Consider the following 11,407-nt stretch of genomic DNA (forward strand, 5'->3'; position numbering starts at 1 on the left):
AAAATTTTCTTCAAATGTTTCTACTCATTCTGGCTTCCACTTCTCACCATATACCTGTAAACAGACACCGATATCCATGCAAGAGCAATGGCCACCCCAGTCCAGCAGCATTTTTGTCTTTCTTCTTCACTCAAGTAGGATAAGTGCCATTCAGCAAACTGCTGCTCCAAGCTTGACCCTTTTGGGGCATCCCTGTACTCATACAGTAGGCTGTAAGCATTTATCATTTGGACCATCTCTTCCCACACAGACTTAGATAGCCAACTGGGGATTTGTCACTCGCCCATTTTCTTAGTCTCCCTGCTGGCTCACCAGTTCTTCCAGAATAACCCATGGCTGGTGTTTGTGTACCACAGACCCCTGCCCCAGCTATGGGAACAAAGGAAGAGCGGTAGAGGGATCTAGGATTGCACAGAGTACAATCACTGACAGAAGCATGGTGCTGGGCTGCAGCAACACTGTTGAGTGTCTGTATTTTGGGTCAAAAAAGAGGTATGGTTCAGGGTTAGGACAAAGCGACTTCATCCTGGCTGCAATGTCCCTACTTTATCTTGACTTAAAATCAGAGTCAGGCACATCCCTGAGATATTGTCCTGTTATATGGGCACACATACCACTCAAGTAGCTTTGTCTATTTGCAGTTTCCTTGGTGACTATGGAGGAAAAACTGGCCAATCATTGTGGTGAAGAGTCAAAATGGCTGCAGTCTCTTCCAACTGAATCCAGGCAGTTAAGACATTGGTGTTTCCTTTGCATCCTTAGTTAGCCTTGCTGGTTAGCATTTCTAATTGTCCACATAACTGAAACCATTAAACACAGTGATGGAGCCCACAAGCAGAGGACAGCTTCTGTACTGTGAGGAGAGCCAGACTGCAGGCAGGAGGAGAACATGAAAAATGTTCATGATGACCAGCCCTGCTGTCCACTACTACCACCAGAATGATATATGTCACAGACCAAAAACTGGAGACATCTTGCTGGGCTGCATGAAAGGTAAGTCATTAACTTTGATAGTGCAACAGGGTCACACCTGGCCAGAACCTGGGCACATTCTGCAGCACTCTCCTATTTCATGCCCCAGAACTCAGGGAATAAAGTCTATGATTGCCTCAAACAGGATATCTGAAATGTGGGAGCCATTCTCAACCACACAGTAATGGGGTCCACAGGATTAACTTCTACCCTTCCATGGAGACGGAAAATGTCAAAATCCCATGACACTCCACCCCTGGTGAGGCCCACACCACACTACATTGTGGGCACTGGAAGCTCAGCAAGTTTGAGAAAGATTCATTAAGACCTTATTGTGAATCCCTCCCCGACGGCCATAACCACATTGCAATGGGTTGTGATGCAATGAGATCCAGGATCCTTTCTAAGCTTAAAGTTTACTGCAGAGGTGATGACCCTGGCTTTGTGCTGCAGCACCAGACACCTCAGGTGGTAGCCCCCCACCATGGAAGTTAAACCTCTGCCTTTGCAGGGCCCTGCCATCCCCCAAATTGCTGAACGCATTCTCACTGCCCACAAAAGCAGTGTCTCTGCGCCCACTCCTGACACTTTCATCTTCCACCCTCTGAGCATCAGCTGCCTGGGAGGATCAGGAGACTGGGCCACAGGTCATCAGAAGAACCACCATGACTGCCAGGCCCTCCCCACAGCACAGCCCCTGTGGCCTTATGGCCTCCTCCCCACCTTAGCACCAGCGTGTTTGGGGTAGGGGAACAAGCCAGGTAGCACATGCTCACACATAAAACTAACTTACTTCTCTGATCAGTAGACTTTCAGTTACCCAAGTTTTAAAAAGAAATTTTTTTGTTCCCGTTGTCTTATCTTTTTTGCCCCATTCCCCATGGGAGAGGGAACTCAAAAACACTTTATAGCTCCAGGGCAAGGTCACACAATCCTCTTCTTATTTCACTGACCATGGAAATAAAAAAAAAGAAAACATTCAGCAAATCAGCAAAGGAAGAAATGTTCAGAACAGCAAAGGTACAACTCTGGGGACTGAAGACCCAAGTCCACCATCCTGCCTAATGGCATGCCTTAGTACGGGCATCCGAAGCTCCTGCTCCTTTAAGAACCCATCCTTCCCACTTGGGACTAAGACTTCAGTTTGTTAGGCAGGTTTGTCTGGCAAAATTAATAAAACTTTACTTTCTTTTCTCTAAAAACCCTGTTCTCATTATTTGTAAATTGACATCACGTTCAGGGGACCTAATTTCAGTATCAAAGTTGGCATCAATACGGAGCCCAGGGAAAGGCTTGGGTGGGCAGCCTGCAGACCGGCAGTCCAGGTGGACCCCAAGCCAGGGGTACAGCACTTCACTGGGAAGCCTGCCCCTCCACACCCTTCCCTAAATCAGCCTACTCCAGTTCAGGGCAGGGAACAGGGCTCATATGCGCCGCTCACAGTTGCCAGGCATCTTTTGCAGCAAGCCCCTTCCTGCCCACCCCTCCTTGCCCAGCTGGCAGGACCCTGGCAGCCTAGGAAGAGAGCCCCCTCCCGAGTTCGCTGCACGGGCCCTCCTCCAGAAACCCACAGCCAACTTCACAATTGACCACCATCCTGAAGCTGCGGCCCCACACCCCTCAACATCCACCCCCTCACCTCCTGGCTCCCTCTCTGGCATATGGCAGGCACCCTGGGTGCAGAGGGCCCTGGTGGCCCTCTAGTGTTGGAGAGTGTCTCCTACTTAAAGCCAGGGGCTGGGAAGTGGCCAGTGTCCTCATATCCAGAATCCACTTCAGTCAAAGCAAGTCATGTCCTGGGGCACAAAGAAATGGAGACAAGAAGAAATTTCGATCTGTGCAGACACAACACCGGAAACCATGGAAACTCAGCCACCCACAGCCTCTCCCAGGCACCATGGCTGAGGAACCACAGAAGGGACACTGTGAACCAGACCACTGGTGCCCGGCTCCCCACGTCGACCTCAACTAGGGTGGTAGCCATGTGGCTTCAGCCTCCCCATGAATGACCGCACCGGCTTTGGACAAGGCCTCCGGGGTGTCCCCGCCCCAGCCAGCACCCGCCTTCCCTGCTCCCCGCATTGTGGCCTGCCAGGGCCAGGGTCCCCTCCGCGTCCAGTCTGGCTCCGTGCTTACCACTGTGCGCGGAGCTCTGAGGTGGCGCCAGCCCGTTCCCCACGGCCAAGAGCGCCCGTGGCCGATTCGCGGCCAAGCAGTGCTCAGGGGACTCGCGCGGGCTGCCGCCCCCACCATCCAAAGAGGAGGCCAGAGCTCTGGGGCCTGAGAAGGAGGATGGGGTGGGACAGCAGGGACGTCCAAGTGAGAAAGTGGTGGTGGCCCCACTCCTGCTGACTTTCCCGACCCCACCCGGCCCTGCGCCCCAGCGGTCCAGGTTCCTGGGCACGCAAAACCCAAGCCCTCCTGCTTCGCTCGCTTATTTCCCATAAAGGCCTCCTGGGCCCCATTAGGGAGCCGTTGGCACGCCCAGGAGCCTGTGCGCCTGCGCATAAGTGAGCAGGGGGCGGTCTGTGGTTGTGGTTATGAAAATAGGCATGATCTGTTATTTGATAGGATAAGGGATCCTAGATAGGGGTGAGACTCAGCCTCACACATCTGGACACGGCCCAGTTGGCGACCTGCAGGCTAGAGCACCTTGACACCTAGCTGTCCCCTATTCCTCCCCCCCTTTTTTTTTGCACAGAGCGAAGCTCAGGTGTCCAGGAACTGTGCTAAGGACGCAGAAAGATGGTTCCAGTAACAAAGACCATGTTAGCATGGCTCCACAGAGACGTTGCTGAGGAGGTGAGCACTGCACCTCGGCACTGGGCCTGCATGGTTCTAAGCAGAAAAATGTGTGTGTAGAGGACTGGGGGAGAAGAACAGTGTGGTCTTTGGGCACTAGGCATGAAATACAGGGAAATCAGCCCCGAAGCTGGAGGCACGCTGCTGCATAAGCGTAGCTCAGCTGCCTGAGTTCCCTGCTCAAGGTCGCCACCCCGTTCTCCCAGGATGAAACAGGTTTAGAGGTGGAGTTCTTATCAGTTCAGAATGGAGAGGAGGGCTGGGACCCTAGGTGGGGCAAACCGAGACTAGGGCACTGAGAAAGGACAATGTGGGGTGCTGGTGGCATATCCTGAGCTGGATCTGGGACACCATAGGATGGGGACAGATTCCAGGTGAGGTTATTCCAGCTGGTGAACTCAGTTCCCAGGAAGACACAGCATGGCCTCTCCATCAGGCCAGCAAGCAATCAAGCTGCTGCAGTTCACTCTGGGAGTGGCTGATCCTCCTCAGCCCACATGTGTTAGAAATGGAAGAGGCAGAGAGACCGCTCAAACACCAGCACAGGGTTTACTGTTCAGGCAGGAGCACTGTGGAGGGGGACTGCAGCAAGAGAACTAGAGCCCACTGCCACACACAGGCTTGGGCTAGATATAGGGGGCTAGTGGAAAATGACCAGGAAGGTCACTAAGGGATATTGTTGCTGGGCAATCAAGAAAGATAAGTTGTAGTTAGGCTACTGTCTGCTCAGCTGTCCTTGGCACCCATCCAAGAGTTAAAGGTTAATGACTGTCCCTTTGTTAGTCTTTTGGGTCAGGTGGGGAGTTATTAGTAAGCCACCTGCAAGAGGGAAGGGAATCTGGTCCTAACATGGCTGTCCTCATTGTTAACCCCAACATTCCTGGCTTTTGATAGATGATGATAGATAGATAGATAGATAGATAGATAGATAGATAGATAGATAGAAAAAAGGACAATGAAATTTCATTTAGCTACTTCCTGCTGAGTCCTGGTGTTGAGATCTCTTTAGGAGAGGGGTTATTAACAGGGTCTTCTTGCTATAGCTGGCCCATTGAAGGAACAGGATTGAGTTGATCTGGGTAGTATCCTGGATGAAAGCCTGGAACCGTTAGCCCAGGAAGACCACTGTCCCCAGCTGTCCACTGTTTGTTGTCGGAGGTTGGCAGCATATTTTAAGGTCTCTTAGGTATCATGAACAATCCCAGACTAGTTGACATAAAAGCATCATCTTTCCTGTAGAAATGGCATGGTTTTGAATGGCAATCTGTATAAAGGAATGTAGGCTTTGAGAAATAATGTGAGACGTGTTAAATACACATGGTCAATGGTTATCAGCATGAGAAAGAAAACCAAGGGATCTTGGGGTACAGACATCGACTACAGGGCCTAGGAAGACAAAAGAACTAGGGGCAGGGGACAAAGTCATACACAGTAAACAGTCCCAATTACAGGTGAGAATGGGTTGGCCACCATCTCAGTTCTGGTTTTGGGAGAGGTTCTGGAGTTGTTATCTGGAGGGTGTCCCATTCTGAGCAAGGTTTGTTGTTGGGGGTAGTTTTAGTTCTTTGTCACAAAGATGTCATCGATCATTTTTGTCCTTTCTTGACTTCAAGTTGGCTGCAGGAGAGAATGGCTCAGAGCAAAGGACAATAGACAAAATGGAGAGATGTCATGTTTTTCTGTTTTTAGTTAATCTGTGGGCCCAAGTAGGGAGTCAGTGTCTTTTAATACAAGGAGTCCAAGTACCTAGGGAACCAGGGAACTAGGGTCTTTGGCTAGTGACAAAAACAGGAGAAGGGGACAGACAGATAACTGACAGATAAATCAAAAGTACTTGTTATTTAAGGCTAAAACTGGAAACATTTTTATAAAGTAGAATACAGAGTAAGTAAAAGTTAGAAAACTCCCGGTTAAATAGTCTGCCCAGGGGAAATAACTCCATGAGCATGGACTACTAAAAAGATAAGTTTGGAGCCAGCAAAAATAATTTGTTTTTTACTTAAATAGAAGGCCTTTGCCTAAAATATGCATTTGCCTTCTGTCAGAGGTGCCTGCAAGGGCTTGGATGTTTACTAGCCTTGTGTAAGATCACTTCTCTAAAATCTTTTGGCTTTAGTAAATTTTGTGAAGTCTAGCACAGGTGACTCCATCTGTATTGTGAAAGTTTTTCCCCTCTTGTCTCCAAACTGTCTGTGAAGAGTCTCCTCTGAAGATTTTGTCAATCAACCTTTCTGGTTAATGAGAGTCCCTTGGTGCCAAAAATAGCTTTCCCAGGATGTTCTCAGCATTGGAGGGGAAGTGTCTTCGAGCAGGCCAGGTAGGAATCAGTGACAATTAAGACCCATTTGGCCGAATTATAAGCAACAGAAGAGGCTTAGGAAAAGTGGACTTTTCTGGCATCCATTTTTAGTTTTGCCTGGACTATAGATGATATCCTGACAACTTAAAAATGCTGCAGAATGTCAACAGACAACAGTTAAAGGTTTTGAAAAAAGCCAACAAAGACAAATAACTAAAAGGCAAACTCAATTGAAAAATAGGTACTGGGTAGAGTCATTTTGGCGTTTGACTGAAAATGCTCTGAGAAAGGACCCAGACTGAGAATGAAAAGACTTAGAATAGCCATGGTTAAAATACTGAAAAGTAGTTTGGGAATTATCAGATCATTTAGTTATTTCCATTGCAGATAGCATTTTTAGGAAAATAATTTTGACTAACAGCATTAAAACAGCAGCACTAAATGTTCCTTGTTACCATTAGGAACACATGGATATAAGCTTGCAAAAGTCTAGCATCATTAACTGTAGATCTCTTACAAGTTAATGGGACAATGTCTGTGATCCCAAATAGCCTTATTTTCTAATGTACAAGTACATGTCATATATATATATATATAGTAACACTTATTTGACTAAAACTAATATAGGCCAGGTTTTAAGTAGCAGGATTGCCCAAATGGCAAGGTTTTTCTGAATGTTACTGATTACAAACGTCACACCTGCCAAAAGTTTCATTAACCATTTTATGTCAAAAGTTTAGATGTAATGCTTTTGGATAAAAGAGAACTTTAGCTTATCATTTTACATAAACTGACACTTTTAACTTTGCAAATGTGTGAATATTTAGATAAAGTTTAGACACAGAACACAGTTATAAGGTGGTCATTTAAGAGACCTTTGCATGAGGAAATACATAAATGAACTCTGATGTAGTGTACTTAAAGCTTGACAAGATTAACAGAAAACACGAGTAATTACTATGATAAAATCTTTCCCTACAACACTGTTTTACAGATGTTACTCAGAGCAAAACAATATTAAGATAGCCATATTATTTTGTGGACATAGTGAATTATATTTTAGTTTGCCATGACCCTAGAAAACCTTTTAGGCAACTCTTAGATTATAGTCATACACTTTTAAGACTTACCTTCATACAACATTCTGAACCCTCTGATGGTTTGTCCTTACCCTCTTTTCCATAGTTGGAACAATCTCTAGGACAAACCTTTCTTTACAAAATCCTTTTTCATTTAAAAGAACTCTTTTTTTTAACTTTTTCCCAAAAAATACACTCAATACCTATCTATATCCTTTCCTTATTGACTTTGTAAAATAACTTTTATAAGAATTTTAAATTACATTTTTAATTAGCCTTGTATTTTTACTATATAGACCCATATAGAAAGGCAATTTTAAACCGTTTGAAAGAATTGAATGTAAATTACTTATGATGAAATGAAACAGATTAAGGTTACTGTCCATAAAACAATGCTTGTAATTTAGTTAAACCTGATAGACATAATCTTTGAAAAACTGGTTTTTCTTAAAAGTAGCAGCAGAAGAGGTAGGGGAGAGAAGAGAACAGAAGTATCAATTTTTATTTTGTTTTTACAATAACATTTATCTCAAAAACATTCATGTAGATGCATATGTGGAAAAGGTTTTAAATTAGGCATATCATAAATGTCAATTTAAGTGCACATAAATTTAAGAGCTTAAGAACTTGTAAAAAATTAAGTGGCCATAAGTTTTTTAAACTTTCAGGAGTGGATTGAATTGTATCCCATTGTGTTCTTTTAGGACACATGGAGGAGACATGTCAATAAGTTGTCCTTTGGCAGCTTAGACAACCTTTGACCCATTTTATGGATTGGGAATTGAGGGTTTGAAATCAAGATGCTTCCAGTTGGACAAGTGGGACCTAAAATCCAAAACTAAGATGACTCCTACAGGACCTAGACTGAGATTAAGAGGTAGTGAGCAATCCCTATAGTGGCCCTACCCATAGGACAGACTATGAGAAAGTGGAGTGTTCTCACTGTTAACTGATAGCCTACAAAAGTGTGTACCTGGGTATTTTCCAGGTGTCCCCAGAAAATAGCAAGTGAATCCACTCAATGTGGATGGAGGGAGTCTCTTGCCTGGCCAGGATTCTGTGGTGTACATTAGGACTAGAGAGAAACCTGGATGAAGGGGAAAACTCACCACAATTTGAAAGCTGGTGTTGGATGGAAATCCAGTGATGGAAGAGCCATCAAAGAAAGGAAAGAGTGGGAGGGTGGCAAAAAAGGTGATAGAGAGCAAGGACAGGGAGGAAGACTCCAGCCTCCGCTTGGGGCCCGAGAGTGAACCTGTGAAGAGCTGCTGCTGTCCACTGCTTTTCAGGTTGTGACAGCGGAGAGCTGGAGTCAAACCTGCACACCCAGCAGTTTGAGCAAAGAGAGGGTCAGGATCTGAGGTAGAAGAAAGCCTAGAGATAGGGAGCCATTTGCTCCCTATCTTACCATTTGCCATTTCTTACAATAAAGTTGTTAAGGTCTTGGTGAACATTGGGATTAAAAGTTTTAAATTTGGGCCATTTAGAGAAATTATCTAAGTTGTATTGAGGTCAAATTTTTGTAGCAAATGGATGAGGTTTTTTGGTTTTAGGCCCAGTTTAGTAAGACTGTGTAAAAGGCACCGGGGGATGAGTCAGAGGGAATCTTTGACAGGGTGTTGCCCATAGACGAAGTTAGGAAGTTTTTCCTAAGGCATCACTGGAGAAAACTTGCAAAACTGGAGAACGAACCTGGTGTGGTAGGCAGACACCTCTGACCTACATAGCCAGGGGCCAGACTTGCCTAGGCCAAATGGCCAGAAGGTGAGAGGGAGAGTGAGAAGTAGGAATACTAAAGGTGAGAATGACTGGAGACGGGCACATTGAGATGCCATGGAGTGCAGGATGAGGAGGCCAGGTCTTACCTATCCCTGAAGAAACTGGAGCTGGTGTTGAGTGTGTGGAGTGGAATCAGTGAGGGCCCTGCAGGAGGTCACAGAGAAATGGGAAGTTAAGGGCTTATGTATGACCAAAAGGTCAGGCCCCAGGGTAGTTTGGCTATTAGGTAGAAAAAGCCAAATAACAATATTTTGGGGGCTCAAGTCCAACTGGAAGGAGCAATTGTGCCTAATCTTATGCCCAAAATAATTGTCAGTATGATGGGGAGGCTCAGCAGAAGATATAATAGTTTCAGAGTCATAAAGAAAACAGTGAGAAGGGGAAGAAGGGAGAGAAAGAGAGAGATTCAGAGGGAGGTCAGGTGGTTGAGGATGAAGGGCATTCCCCCACTCAATACTCTCTCCCAGGTTTCAGCACCAAATGTTAGAAAGGAAAGAGGCACGGAAGCAGCAGAGAGATGGCTCAAACACCAGCACAGGGTTTATTGTTCAGGCACGAGCCCTGTGGAGGGGGACCCCAGTAAGAGAGCTAGAGCCCACTGCCATACACAAACTTGGGCTACATATAGGAGGCTAGTGGAAAAGTACCAGTAAGATCACAAAGGAATATCATTGCTGGGCAACCAAGAAAGGTAAGTTTTGGTTAGGTTACTATCTGCTCAACTATCCTTGGCACCCATATGTGGAGAAAAAAATTAACAACTGTCCCTTTGTTAGTCTTTGGGGTCAGGTGGGAAGTTTCCAGTAAGCCACCTGCAAGGGGTAGAGGGTCTGGTCCTAACATGGATTTCCTCACTGTTAACCCCAACAACATGACTTTTGGCTTCTGTGTCTACCCTCACCAGGTAAAGAGATCTTGTCTGACTGTCAGACAAATGCAGGAAAGTTTAGTGGCCAATGGGAGCCTGACAGGGAAGAGGTGAGGACTCGGCCCAACGCTTCTGTCCATCTGGCTTGTAGCTTTGGGAACTAGATTTGGTCATGAAGGAAATGAGCCATGTAATCCCCTCAGTGACTAGTTCCTCACTCTACCCTTCTCAGCCACTGTGAAGGCAGTGTCCATCCTGCAGCTCCAGGTGCATCCTCTGCCTAGCCCTCTGTGCCCACCTGACAGCTTAACACCCCTACCTTATGTCACCTCCATTGTCTGTTGACCAAGTTTTCAAGTGCTTATGATTCTCTTGGGCAATGCCTAGGAGTGGAATGCCTAGAGTTCCTTTAGCACATTAAGAAATGGCCAAGCTGTTTGCCATGTGGTCACCACTGTACATTCCCTACACAGTGTACAAAGTGCCAGCTGGTTCACATTTTCACCAGTCCCTATTATGGCACATTTAACATTACATATATTAATGGTATATTTATTAAATTTCATTTAGTGTATGTCTGTCTGTTTCTCAGTATGATTATAATTTTCATTTCCTTAATGACTAGTGCTGTTAGCATTATTTCATATGCATATTTGCCAGCTATATTTCTTATCTGAATTGTCTTTTAAATATTTTACTTCTTCAAAAGATGGATTCTTGAAGATGATGGATTGCTGACACCCTCCATCTCACCAAGCCCCTCAAACTTAAAAGATAACCTTAGGTTCATGACTGCAAAAGTGGTCAGTCTTGTTAGTTTACTAAATAAGAGGTGGCCAATATATAGGCACACCACATCTACAGTCTAAATAAGCCTTAAAAATGCAAATCCTCCCCAGACACATGGATGCCACCAGGAATCTGCTCCATCCTGTGCCACCCCAACCCCTCAGTTTTGTTAATGGGTGTTCTCATCTTTTTCTTTGTCTCTCTTTCTTCCCATGCCTCAACCAGAGTAGCGTCCAGTCCATGAGGACCACCTGACTTACTAAACATGGGCACACAGTGCTGGGAGTGAGCCTTGTAGGAGCCTGGGGAGTTGTGGACTATGGAGAAAAGGAACAGTTGCTAACTGTCAACCTGGTGATCCAAAATGGCCATAGCAATAAAAACAGCATGGTATCAGCACAAAAACAGGCAAGAAGACCAACAGAACAGAATGAAGACCCAGACATAAATCCATGCAGTTACACCCAACTGATTTTTCACAAAGAAGCCCAAAACACACAATGGAGAAAAGACATCTCTTTAACAAATGTGCTGGGGAAACTATGTAAAAGACTAAGACTAGATCCTTGTATGACTATCAGTTAAAAGTGGATCAAAGACCCTAATATAAGGCCAAAAGATTTTAAACTACTGCAGGAAACAATAGGCAGAACACTAGAACATGTAGACATGGGCAATAACTTCCTAAATAGAACTTCAATAGCTCAGTAATTAAGAGAAAGAAATGACAAATGGGACTACATGAAACTGAAAACTTTCTGCACAGCAGAGGAAATGGTCACCAGACTGAAGAATGGCATACAGAATGAGAGAAATCTT

At 45.3% G+C, this 11,407-nt stretch overlaps 1 long non-coding RNA gene across 1 annotated transcript; it reads right to left on the reverse strand.

Moving 5' to 3' along the window:
* Window positions 1–1,773: 1,773 nt before the first annotated feature.
* Window positions 1,774–3,460, reverse strand: LOC141417828 (uncharacterized). The gene is made up of 3 exons (XR_012442438.1): window positions 3,109–3,460; window positions 2,612–2,768; window positions 1,774–1,920 (listed from the first exon to the last, which is right to left on the reverse strand). It is a non-coding gene; the product is annotated as an uncharacterized lncRNA (long non-coding RNA).
* Window positions 3,461–11,407: the final 7,947 nt, after the last annotated feature.

Source organism: Castor canadensis, chromosome 16 (genome assembly GCF_047511655.1).
Source record: "Castor canadensis chromosome 16, mCasCan1.hap1v2, whole genome shotgun sequence".
In the NCBI taxonomy this organism is placed as follows: domain Eukaryota; kingdom Metazoa; phylum Chordata; class Mammalia; order Rodentia; family Castoridae; genus Castor; species Castor canadensis.